The sequence below is a fragment of the Mustela lutreola genome, chromosome 13 (genome assembly GCF_030435805.1).
Source record: "Mustela lutreola isolate mMusLut2 chromosome 13, mMusLut2.pri, whole genome shotgun sequence".
Taxonomy (NCBI): domain Eukaryota; kingdom Metazoa; phylum Chordata; class Mammalia; order Carnivora; family Mustelidae; genus Mustela; species Mustela lutreola.
The window spans coordinates 81,566,984-81,579,971 of NC_081302.1; the positions used below are offsets into that span (position 1 = coordinate 81,566,984).

Sequence of the window (12,988 nt, forward strand, 5' to 3'; positions counted from 1 at the left end):
TGATGCGGCTACAAAGAAAACTAAGTAAAAACAAGAGACAGACCCCTATGTTTAAAAATCAATTTTCGGAGCGCCTGAGTGGCTCAGTTCTTAAGCATCAGTCTTCAGCTCAGGTCATAATCCAGGGTCCTGGGATCAAGCCCTGCATCAGGTTCCTGGCTCAGCAGGAAGCCTGCTTCTCTGTCTCCCACTCTCCACTTGTATTCCTTCTCTAGCTGTCTCTTCTTCTCTGTCAAATAAAATTTAAAAAAAAATAATATAAAATAAAAATCAATTTTCATTCAAAGTTATCCTAAATTTTCTAAGTTTAAAAGGATTTTAGGATAGCCAGCTTTTAAAACAGTACTTCACCCTAGAATCATCTACATAATAACAACCACATCCAAATAAAAAATTCCTACACAGATATATGGACTCCTTCATCTGTTACTCATTCTAAGTTCTTCAGAGGATTCAATGCAATACGTGAAACATGCTTTCATCAGAGGCAGAAGAGGCAATGCAAGACCAAACAAAAAATCATGCACAGGGAATCAACAAAACTAAAACATCTTTCAAAATGAATCTGGATTGGTAATTTTTTAACAAGAATATTACAAGAAAATTCAGCATTGCAAGAGCACAGTGAGAAGGGCATTTTCATACTAGCTGGTGGGTAATCAATTGGTAAACTCTTTCTAGAAAGTAATTTTACAATATTTACCAGAGTCTCCAAAACTCTCCCTCTCTTTAAGCCAGTGATTCAGTTTCTAGGTATTTGTCTTTAAAAAATAATCAAAAATATGAATGAAAATTTATAAGAAAAACAAACACATAGAGAGCATTCATTGTGTGCCTGGCTCTACTGAAGTTTTATAAACTGTAATCCTTGGACCAACAATGTCAAGTAGTTACTGTTCTTTTCCCCCACTTTACAGATAAAGAAACTAAACACAGAGGGATAAATAACTTGAACAAGGTCACAGAGCTTATCAACAGTGGAGGGGATCTGAAGCCAGATTTCAGCTCAAGTCTATCCCCTTAAGCTACAAAACCACATTGCCTCTCCCCATAAAGATGCTCAATATGTTGATACTTCCTAGAATATACGAACTGAATACAAACACTAATAATGGAAGGACGGCTGATTAATGATGTATCGATTCATAAAGCTGACTTAAGCAGCAATAAAACACTCCTAAAGAATTACTGAACTGACAAATATTGGTGATATAACATATGAGAAAGAACAGGTTACAAAGCAATCCAGTTGACCTTTGAACAATGTAGGGATTAAGGGTCCTAAACACCCAGGCAGTTGAAAATCTACACATAATCTGACTCCCCAAAATCTTTACTAATAGCTTCCTGCTGACCAGAATGTTTACTGACAATATAAAGTCTATTCACACACACTTTGTATGTGATATGTACTACATACTGCATTCTTACAATAAAATAACATAGAGAAAAGAAAATATTAAGAAAATCGTAAGGAAAACACATTTACAGGACTCCACTTTTACTGGAAAAAATTCACATATAAGTGGACCTAACCAGTTCAAAGCATGTTGTTCAAGTATCAACTTATATACCATACATGTGTTCATGATCCCAACTTAAGAACATATATTAATACACACACTGTTAGCTACATAACCGTATGGATAAACAAAACTCAGTTTTCTATGAAAATAAAATCTTAAACACATAATACACAAAAAATTTGTGAGATATAAAGTAAATGTATAAGTAAAAACTTTACTACTGAACATGTAACTAAAAATCTTACTGACACAGAAATTTAAGTTACTGTTAGAACAGAACATTACTTACTCTTTTTATCCGATGAGGTACGAAAATCTATACCACCAAGACCTTCATTGCCTGCAGTTGAAGTAGCTGCTGTGGTTCCCAAAGTCAAGCCTAAAGCATTCTGTCCAAATCCTACAAATAAACCAATTATAATTTACAAAGTCTTCACAATGATTTTCCCTCAATGGACAAAATTCTCAAATGCTTTCAAGCTGGATCCCATTTTTCTTCATAATTGGCTTAAGCAAATAACATGGAATAAGTCTAAAGCTGGGATTTAATGGTGTATGTAGTCTGGATAATATGATTTTAACTTCTTTACGTTTTAGGTAATTTTTTAAAGTGTAGACACACAATGTCACATTAGTGTACAACAGTGACTTGAAAACTCTATACATGCTGTGTTCACCACAAGTGTCACTACCCTATCTGTCACCATACAACCTTATTACAATACCACGGATTATATCCATCCCTGTGACTGATTCCATAACTGGAAGGTTGTACCAACTCCCCGTCAGCCATTTTGCCTGTCCTCCCTACCCTTTCGGGCAACCATCAGTTCTCTGTATTTATGGGTCTATTAATTTGTCTTTACTAAAAAGGTCAGAGTTTATCTGTTAATTCAATAAATGTGAACATACTACTTGTTTTTTTTTAAATCCTCCTGAAAAAGCAGTTTTAGTTTGTATATTTCCAGGTGAATACTTCTTGTCCTCTAGTCATGCTTTGTAATTGGATACTTTTTAAATTATCAAGTATTGGATGTGTTAATTAACTTGATGGGCATTTACAATGTGCACGTATATATGAAATCACTATGCTCTACACTTTAAATATCTTATACTTTTACTTCTCAATTATACCTCAGGAAAGCTGGTAACAGATAAATAAATTACATAATAAAATAATCCGGTAATGATTTATAAGATTTCAGCAAATCTTATAAATCTTATAAAGCAAATAGTGTCATTATTCATGAAATCTAAAGAACTGAGAGTTAGAAGCCTTACAGTTCAAACATCAAATTTCATACTCCCAAGCTTTTTCAAGAAATATTTAATGAAAGAAATAGACTTCATTTATTTAAATCCTACCTCACTGACAAAAGGAATTGAAGGGGCTAAACTACAGTTAATCTTAAGTCATGAAGGTATGCTTGTAAATCAAGTAGCAAAATTTTAAAGACCACGCATTGGTAAATCATCTAAGTCCATGCATTACCAAGCTCACATAAGTGTGGTTCTTTTTGGACAGATGCTATTTACTTTAAATAGAGGAAACAGTAGAGGTACTGAATAAAAGCACGGGATATATGAAGACTGGATTTAAATACTGACAATGTGTGAAAAATAAAATACAGCTAAATGAATGTCCATTAAAGAAAAATAAAAAACAGGGGTATGTTTAGTTAGCACAACCATAAATCAAGCACTGACGTGTGTCTAGAGCCTAAGAAAAATTGTAGCAGGCCTAAAAACTCATTAGAAAGACACAAAAACAATCCTCCACCTCCCCTTTCTGTTATTTTTGTGTTTTGCTCTCATAGGACTCTTTAGGAGAGATGTTTAAACACTTATCCTACAAAGAAATGTATGTTACAGTCATCCAGTGATTCAGTTATTAGGAGATATTTTGAATACCTACAAGGTGAGACTACAGTGACAAAGACAAGTATCTGAAAGATAATGCAAACCTGAATGCTACAAATTTTTACAGATTATCTTCACCAACTCCTTTTTTCCCCTTCCACTGACCCAGAGTTTCTTCACTAAATTTAGTACCTGAACGGAGGACATGAAAGAGCTGTTTAATAGAAAACACTAGGTCATACTCCTTCATCTCTCCCACACGACCAAGTATTAGACACCTACGAGGTGTTGAGTAAAACTTCTGATATTAAATAGCCATGTATTGCTGGGAATGCTATGATTTTAACATGTTTCAAAGCCAAAAAGTATGTTTTTCCTAACACATAAATTGTTGAAGAGAAATTCTTGATATTATATTGCTATGTGAGATAATTATACAATGTTTTCAAATCAGAGGAAAGCTCTTCTCACTCCTACTTGGTATTATGTTACATTATTTATAGTATCATGTTTCCTCTATTATTCATTCATTTATATTTGTATATAAATATATTTATAGTATATCTTAATACTCAAAACATCGACAGAATCCTTAACATGAAGCTAATTTCAAAATAAGAAAGAAATGAAAAATCAATCCAAGATGGAAAATATGAAGTATTCTCTGCCAATTGAATTGATACTTTAGTATTTTCCTTGACTAGAATAAATTTAATACTTGTGTTCTAAAACCTTTTCTTTGAAGCATGCTAATACCCTTTCCTGATGCCTGTAATGGAAAGCCATTCTTAAAACCAGGGCTTGAAAGGTCAAGTTGATTTGAAACGAACTTAGATACCAAATGATCCAAGACTCTACAACTACCATTTCTTGATAAATTTCTCTAGAATAGTTTATAGGCTCCTTAAACAGGCCCTTCTTTGTTTCTTTATATAGTCAGTCAATACTGAGAAGCAGAAAACTTTTTTTCTACAATATGGCTAAGATACCCAATTATGCATGAAAACCATTATTTTATGATTCAGTTTTCATACGAAACAAAAACATTCAGGTTAAAGAGACAAAGTGGTCTGTTCCAAAGGTCAAAATACAGATAAAGTAAATTTAAATATAAATATTTACTATTTTGGAAAATGAATACCATTAATTACCTGATGTGGCTGTATTTGAACTCTGGAAAAGTGAACCTCCCAGCTAAGGCTCCCCCTAAGGAAAGGCTTGTTGATGGGGTAGTAGTTGTAGCTGTTGTTCCGCCCAAATTATTTACAGAAAATCCTGTAAGATCCTATAGAAAGTAAAACGGTAAAGGCTTCAAAAGGAAACATCATTTCTAAGAACACTGGAGAAAATACAAAACATTCCCCACCACCACCAAAACAGACAGCCCTCACGTCCATGACAAAATTCACTCTAGTTTTTCCTAAAAAACTACTTGCTAAAGATAAAATTACATATACTTAAGAATAAAGAGAAATAAGACCGTAAGGCAAACGCTAGTGACACAAATAAGAGTTCTAGGTAACACTAGAATGGGGTAAGGTAACGGTTTCCAGAGAATAATAAAGAGTTTTCAATCCAGGATGCCAAATTCGCCTTCAAAATGGAATGAATCCTAAGGCAGGCTAGGCTGATGCAAATTCTTTATCCTTTCTTGTCACCAATATGCTCCTTGAAAACAAAGTGTATATTAATAGTTTTACATTTTACCTCTCACCCTGTCCCTGCTTTGCTCTGTAAACAGAGATCAACTTCCAGGATGGCTCCTGCTGCTTTAAAGCCAATGATGATCTTTGTAGGATCCTAATTGCAGACTGATTAAAATAAAAACTTTCCAAAACTGAAGTTATCTTGAATAAGGTGGATCCCTCTATTCACTAACCAAAAACAAAACAAAATTCAACCACAAAACGTGACTTTTTCCATTCTGCCTCACCTGCTGGAGTTGACGTCATAGCAGAGGAAAGAGTAAGACCCCTAGCTGAGGTAGAAGTAATAGGGAGAGCAAATGGTGTGGCAGATGCGGCAGGTTTACTGAATCCTAAACTGAAACCTGCTGTAGACGCAGATGTAGTAGCTGGCGTTCCTGATTCAAACAAACAAACAAATCCTATTTTACCAGGACTGTATATGTATCACACCGGTTTCAATCAGGATCCCTAAAAGTTTGTGACCCTACTTTTGTAGCTAGAAGGATAGGTGTGTAGGTATGAAAAAGGAAAATATAGAAGTTGGAGCCAAATCATGGTGAATAATTAAAAGAGGATGCTATGATCTTAGGAAAAGCAAGGAAAAGTCCCATCAATGTGGTCATATTGAAATCCAGTATCAGTTCTACCCCTGGATTTACCTAAAACAGCACTTACCCTTCCTTTGCTCTATACTCAACAGAAAAATATTCCTCCCCTCCAACGCTATTTAAACCACCATTCTCTACTGTTTCCTTTTCCTGTACTTCTGTCAACTCTGGCTACTCCTTCCAGTCTGCTTTTGTCCATCTCCTTCCTCTGTTCAGTTCTTAAGTGATACTGCCTACGGCTCCAGGCCTGCTCCCATACTTCCCAACTACAGAATCTCAGCTAGGGCAACACGGGCCTAAATCTACACCTGCCGGAGTCTCCACTGGTTAGCTCTACCGGGATGTCCCTTAACGTTCCACCTCTACGCCTCCGTACACAAAATGTTTCCTAAACCCCCTGCTGTAGTCCACGCAGTTGCTCATGCCAGAAACCATAATCACCCCTGACATCCCTTCTCTCTCCTGCATTCTACTAGCCACGAATCCTGCTGATTCTAGTGCAGAAATAGCTCTGGATTACGAGCATCCTCAAAACCCTTAGCTCATGTCATCTTCTTCTCAAGAAAAAATATAACCTCTTAATTTGTTTCTGTGCTATCAGTCCCTCTAAACTTTAATCTATTCTTGGAATTATATCAGTTACTTTAAAAAAGAAGAAGCGAGAACACCAACAAAAAATAATACCCTGGTGATTCTCTCTGACTGAAGGCTCTCATTAGCTCTATACTATCTCTACCCTAGAGTCAAAAGGCGTGGCACACAACCACCTTTCCTATCTACTTCCAATCTGCTCTTCACACCCCCTCTCTCCCTACCATTCCCACTTCTGAATCCTAAATTCTAACCAAGTACTTTTCCTACTTCCCTGAGTCCCCTTATGACTGGGCTGTTGCACGTCTCCATCAGGAATGATGTTTCCTGCCCCCAAAATAAACTTCTACTCTTATCTTCCTCTACTTCCCTTGGTGCCTTTCATACATGTTAGAGCACTTATCAGGTCATAAAAGAACATGTTACTATACCTGCCAGTCAGCTTCACCTCATCACCCACTGAATGCCTTACTCATACTCATGCTGATGCTCTTGACATCATTAGTACCACCTGCACCACCAGTACCATCACCACACCACAGCTAATACTAAATGTTCAAAGCATTATGTATACTCAAGGCCAAGTTAGGAAGTAGTAGCTATTCCAAACTATTAAATGAGGAAATACATAATGACCTGCATTTTGGCTTTCCCTAAAGGCACTGAGAGAAGCAGCTGCCAGAAATTAAACTTCTGGATTGCCCTTACCACAACCAGAAATTCCTGCCCGGGTACAGTGCTTGAAATCCTGTATGGGTTCTAAAATCTCAGAAAAGAAGAGAATCCAACTGCTTGCCCCGAAGCCAATCCTGTCCAAAACTCTGGTAGTGAACAGATGGATTACACTTTCTGTGGGTCACAGGTGAGCAGCATCCAAATGAACAAAGTCCAACAATCTTTAGTTTACTTCAAATGTTAATTAAATTAATAAATTTAACTTTAACTGAGTTCCCATACTATCTTTTCATTCATTCATTTCCTTTGACATTATTAACTGTCATACTACTTGCTCACATGCCCTTTGGCGTATCGCTACAGAGAACCATGGCGTTTTTGAGCTGAAAAGAAATACAAAAACTTTTCAGTTCTACCCTTGTTTTACAGATAACCAAAAGCTGCCAGATACTACATGACTACCTAAGACCTCACAATGATTTGGAATTACAACCAGGGCTTAATTCTAAGACTTCTGGTCTAGAGTTTGTTGCTTTTTTTCCACTAAAAGGGTTCAAATGACTATAAAAATACAATATAAACTAAACCTCCAGAGGAAAAAAACCATTGCTGTATTTAAAGTTTTTTTTCCTGAATTAAACAGTCATTGACTTTTTTAAAAACTCCAGTACTGAAAGGCTGTATAATGAGTCAGTGTCTGTGATCTATTAGGTTCCTTACATGCTTCCTTCTATACCCCAGCTCTGTGAGATAATAAGAAAGAGAAGAGAAGAAAACCACAGATCTGGGATCTTTCCTCCAAAATTAATTCTTACCCAGAGTTAATCCTGTAGTTATACTTGTTGCTATGACTGGGGACAAAAAGAGAAATAAAATTTAATCATCAATGGCAGATGACATTTTGGGGGGGTTATTACAAGGGCAAGACTTAGAGTCATCCTCAGGATATGATACTACAACAACCAGTATCTTCTACCATGACCACTAATAGAAACATTCTTCCTAGAGCACTGGTTTTCATATTACCGGCTATATATAATTATATAGGGAATAAGATTTATAAATGCAAACAACTACTGTTTATAACAACATTAGGCAAGGAGAAAAAAAGCTACTCTAAGCCAACACTGGCACACAAAGTCGTTTCAAGGAGCTCACTGGAGGCTCCCGCATTCCTGCAGTTCTTATATTTTCTATGTGTGGCTGTGAAAAGTTTTAATCAAAGCTGGAATGTCAATGCATAAAGTGGTAACAGAGACCAAGAGGCCCTGTGGGTACAGAATAAAGAGTAAATAAAGAAATAAGCTTTTGAAATGGCAGCATTACTGACACATATTTTTAATAACCAAATATCTTTAAGTATTAAAAAACAGATTTTTATTATCGAAATGTCTACCAGAAACCTTGACCTCTTGCCCTTTTCCCATCGAAACAACTCTTTTAATAATATAAAAACTTAAAACGTCTCTTAGGAAGGTAAATTATAATGTTATAGCAAGAAAGGATGCTGACTGCACCATATATACTAAATTAAATTAACGTCCAAATTGGTAAACTTCATTTATCTTCACTAAGGTGAAACACTGCATTATATACTCTCTTGTAAAAATTAAATTAATTCTTGGGGCGCCTGGGTGGCTCAGTGGGTTAAGCTGCTGCCTTCGGCTCAGGTCATGATCTCAGGGTCCTGGGATCGAGCCCCACATCGGGCTCTCTGCTCAGGAAGGAGCCTGCTTCCCTCTCTCTCTCTCTGCCTGCCTCTCTGCCTACTTGTGATCTGTCTGTCAAATAAATAAATAAAATCTTAAAAATAAATTAAATTAATTCTTTATATTTAAAGAGGTATATCTTCATTGTGTCAAGTATACCAAAAAAGAAGTTATTTTGAAAAGAGATCTTGGGATGCCTGCGTGGCTCAATTGATTAAGCGGCTGCCTTCAGCTCAAATCATGATCCCAGGATCCTGGGATCAAGTTCTGCAATGGGCTCCTTGCTCAGTGACGAGCCTGCCTCTCCCTCTGCCTCCTGCTCCCCCTGCTTATTCTCGCTCTCTCTGATGAATAAATAAAATCTTTCTTTAAAAAATCGCATTTCTTTAAATTTGTTTCTCTTCTTTTTTGAAGATTTATTTATTTTTGAGAAAGAGCTTGGGGGAGGGGGGTGCAGTATGCATCAGGAGGATAGGGAAACAGAGACAGAATCTCAAGCAGAGTCCCCAAGGAGCTTAAAGCCCAAAGAAGGTCTCATTCTGCAAGCATGAGATCATGACCCGAGTGGAAATCAAGAGTTAGACCCTTAACCAACTGAGCCATCCAAGAACCCCTAAATGGGTGTTTTCATTTACACTAGAATAGATCATAACCAATGTTAGGCCTACCACTGGCCCTTAAGTCCACATCCCTATATATTTTTTCATCTTAATATTTACCATTTTTTAGGTCTGACAATCCCTATAAAGGGCAGAGATATAAGCCAGAACCTTAAAAAGAATATCCCATAGCTACTCCCTGAAATGTGACAATCCTCCTTACCTGTATTTGTTCCTCCCAGAGTGAACCCAGTGGTAGGTTTCGATCCAAGGAGCCCGGTTCCAAAACCACCTGAAGGAGCAGATGTCGTGGCAGGAGTTGCAGTGCTTCCAAGAGTTCCAAAATTAAGACCCACTGAAGGGTTGCTTATTTATAAAGAACACAAAATAAAGTCTACTGGAGCCAGTATTTCCTAAAGAAAAATAAAAATTAACTCTTCAAGGTTAAACACCTTCTTTCTTTTCACATATTCAATATATTGCCATAGAATACAAAAAGAACTATCAATTTATTTTTAACCAACCCAATTCAAATATTCTCCTGTTCTCTTTAAAAATAAGTCACATACAAAAGATTTCAGATCCCAAGGAAATCATAAACAATATCACATATTCTCCTTCTCTAAGTTTTATTGACAGTTAGCATATTTTAAAATGGCCACAGAGAAGTCCTATGAATGTGGATCATTTTCCTCTTGAATGACTCACGTATAGTCCATATTTCTAAATACATTTGTTCTTTCCCAACTACTAAATAAAGAAAAATAAAACATACTCAGAGAAGTTCTTTTAAGTGATCTTTGCCACCTCTCTGTTGCTTTATCACCATATTCATGGATTTAGGCAGGGACGGGGGATACAGTTACTTTTCTTGTCACCAAAACAGCATCAAGAACTGGGGTAGGGGTGAGAAGAGGAAAAGGACTAAACATAACCTGGCAAGAGGAAAATACAAAGTAAAAATCACCCTCTATCCAGATTATGTGTTCATAAGCAGAAATTCTCTTCAGAGTTTCTGAAAGCTCAAAAAGAACAGCTGGTGATAGCAAGTGATGTGAACAAAGTTCACAACTTTCAACTGTTCTTATCAAAACTCAGGGGCTCATATTTGCTAACTATAGTGGGAGAACAAATTATTAAAATAATCAAAATGTCTCAACAACCTAACACTCCAAAAATTGTACAGGAGAGTTAAAAGAGACTATAACACATAACATAATGGGAGCTCCCATTCATCCTATATAGGTATCTTTATTCTATCCTGCCTGCCCTTCCAAGACATAATCCCAAGAGAAGTCAAGGTCAGTTTTAAAAAGCTTATGTCTGGGACACTGCAATTTAAGGAGGTAGCGGTGTTATGGCTGGGTTCCAGTGCCAGCTCTCCAATGTCCTGGGACTTCTGTGACATAACTTAGCCTTCTTGATCCTCTGTTTCCTCATATGCAAAATGTTAATAACTTTGCCCACTTAACAGATTTTTTGCAAAAGATTGAAAGATTATGCATGGTGAATTAACTTCACTTAATAAATGTTATTACTGTCATCATTAGGAACTTAATAAATTCTACTGTACACATTTTATACAATGTATTACACCAGCCAATCACTGTGAGGGGAACAGAACTTGAAACCAGTCATCAACACTGAGTAGGGGGTCAAAAAAAGGGTCCTGGGATCGAGTCCCGCATAGGGCTCTCTGCTCGGCGGGGAGTCTGTTTCCTCCTCTCTCTCTCTCTGCCTGCCTCTCTGCCTCCTTGTGATCTCTCTCTGTCAAATCTATAAATAAAATCTTAAAAAAAAAAAGGGAGCTGGCCCTGTGTCTCAGTTTATCATGGATTTTATTTTATTTTTTTTTAAAGATTTTATTTATTTATTTGACAGACAGAGATCACAAGTAGGTAGAGAGGCAGGCAGAGAGAGAGGAAGGGAAGCAGGCTCCACACTGAGCAGAGAGCCCGATGCGGGGCTGGATCCCAGGACCCTGGGATCATGACCTTAGCCGAAGGCAGAGGCTTAACCCACTGAGCCACCCAGGCACCCCTATCATTCATTTTAAAATGATCTCTAGGAACATGGGTATGTGAAGTACAGAAGGTTGGCAAAACAGCGTTGCAAGGTCTCACCAACAAAGCACAAAACTTTGAACACTTAATCAACTGAGCTAAAAAGGTATTTTAATAAATGTTATTGGCAAATTTTGAAGACCTCAAATTAAGGAAATGGTAATTATGTTCTCCTCCCTCCCAAATAATTCAGTGATTCCATTTGGTTTTACTGCTATTCCATAAATATAGAAAGATGCACAATGAAATTATGTATTTTTATTTTTTGAAATTTTGTATTTTTAGACTAAATATTTAAAATTTCTTGACAACTTAAGATAACTGAAGACACAAGGCACTGTTTCATAATTAAATGTGAAAATATTACCGAAGAAATACATCAAAGTGGTATCTTCTTACTCAAGAAAGCAAAAGAGAAATTTCTCTACAGGAGAGAAATTTATTTAAAAGCTACCCCAAACAGGACCAAGTTTTGCCTCAACCCACTATTATCTGCCAATGGCTCATCAGAATGTGTTACAGTTGACTCCAACAGGTCAGGAATATTGTTTTAACTTCTCCAGCATGCCCTAATGTGGACTTAGAAAGTAACATTTAGGGAGCACTTACCAAGTGCCAGGTATGATGTTAAGTACTTTATTCATCAGCATCTCTGTTCCAGATGTGGGAACTGAGGCTTGGAGAGTAACTTCCCTAAAATGATTTACCTAAAGAGACCAAACCGGGATGCCTGGGTGGCTCAGTGGGTTAAAGCCTCTGCCTTCGGCTCAGGTCATGATCCCAGGGTCCTGAGATAGAGTCCTTCATCGGGCTCTCTGCTCAGGAGGTAGACTGCTTCCTCCTATCTCTCTGCTTGCCTCTCTGCCTACCGGTGATCTCTGTCTGTCAAATAAATAAATAAAATCTTTTTTAAAAAAGTATATTTTGACACAGCAATTGCGATTCCATTGAACTAATCTAAGTAGGAGATGACAGGAATAGTTTTCGCCAAATAGGAGAAGGGTTACTGGTTGAAAACCTGGAAGAAAGAGCTGTACCTTTATTTATTTCATCATCTAAAACAGAGTCCATTATATGGAACTGTGTTCAATAAATATTTGTTCCATGAATGACAAGAGCTTGCCACGGGGCGGTGACACGAAGTGAAGCAAATGGAAACTAGGTAATTAAAATTAGCAGGCCTTGCTGATTAAGGGTGCAGAGAGAAAAGGAGGTATTAAGGGAAATTCCCAGACTTTTTCCTTGACTGTGTAGCCTGTACCTCCCCCACTTTTCTTGGTAAATTTTATATATATATATATTTAAAGATTTTATTTATTATTTGACAGAGAGAGAGAGAGATCTCAAGTAGGCAGAGAAGCAGGGGGTATGCCCCTTGCTAAGCAGAGAGCCCCATGCGGAGCTCAACCCCAGGATCCTGGGATCATGACCTGAGCAGAAGGCAGAGGCTTAAGCCACTGAGCCACCCAGGCGCCCCTGTACCTCCCCTTTTTAATATAAGGAAGATACTTTTGGCTTTTTACTCTACAATGACATCCCTCAAGCTTCAGGCAATAGATACCTTGTAACATTTTCTATGCACACTTCTTGATGTAATGAACTCCTCCCCTTTTACCTTAAAAAGATGAAGTTCTAAAAATTAAATCTCTCACCATGAAAATGACCTTTG

At 37.1% G+C, this 12,988-nt stretch overlaps 1 protein-coding gene across 1 annotated transcript in view; it reads right to left on the reverse strand.

Moving 5' to 3' along the window:
- Window positions 1-12,988, reverse strand: part of LOC131813471 (ral guanine nucleotide dissociation stimulator-like) — a 91,796-nt gene that overhangs the window by 59,594 nt on the left and 19,214 nt on the right. The gene's annotated exons all lie outside the window — the stretch shown is intronic.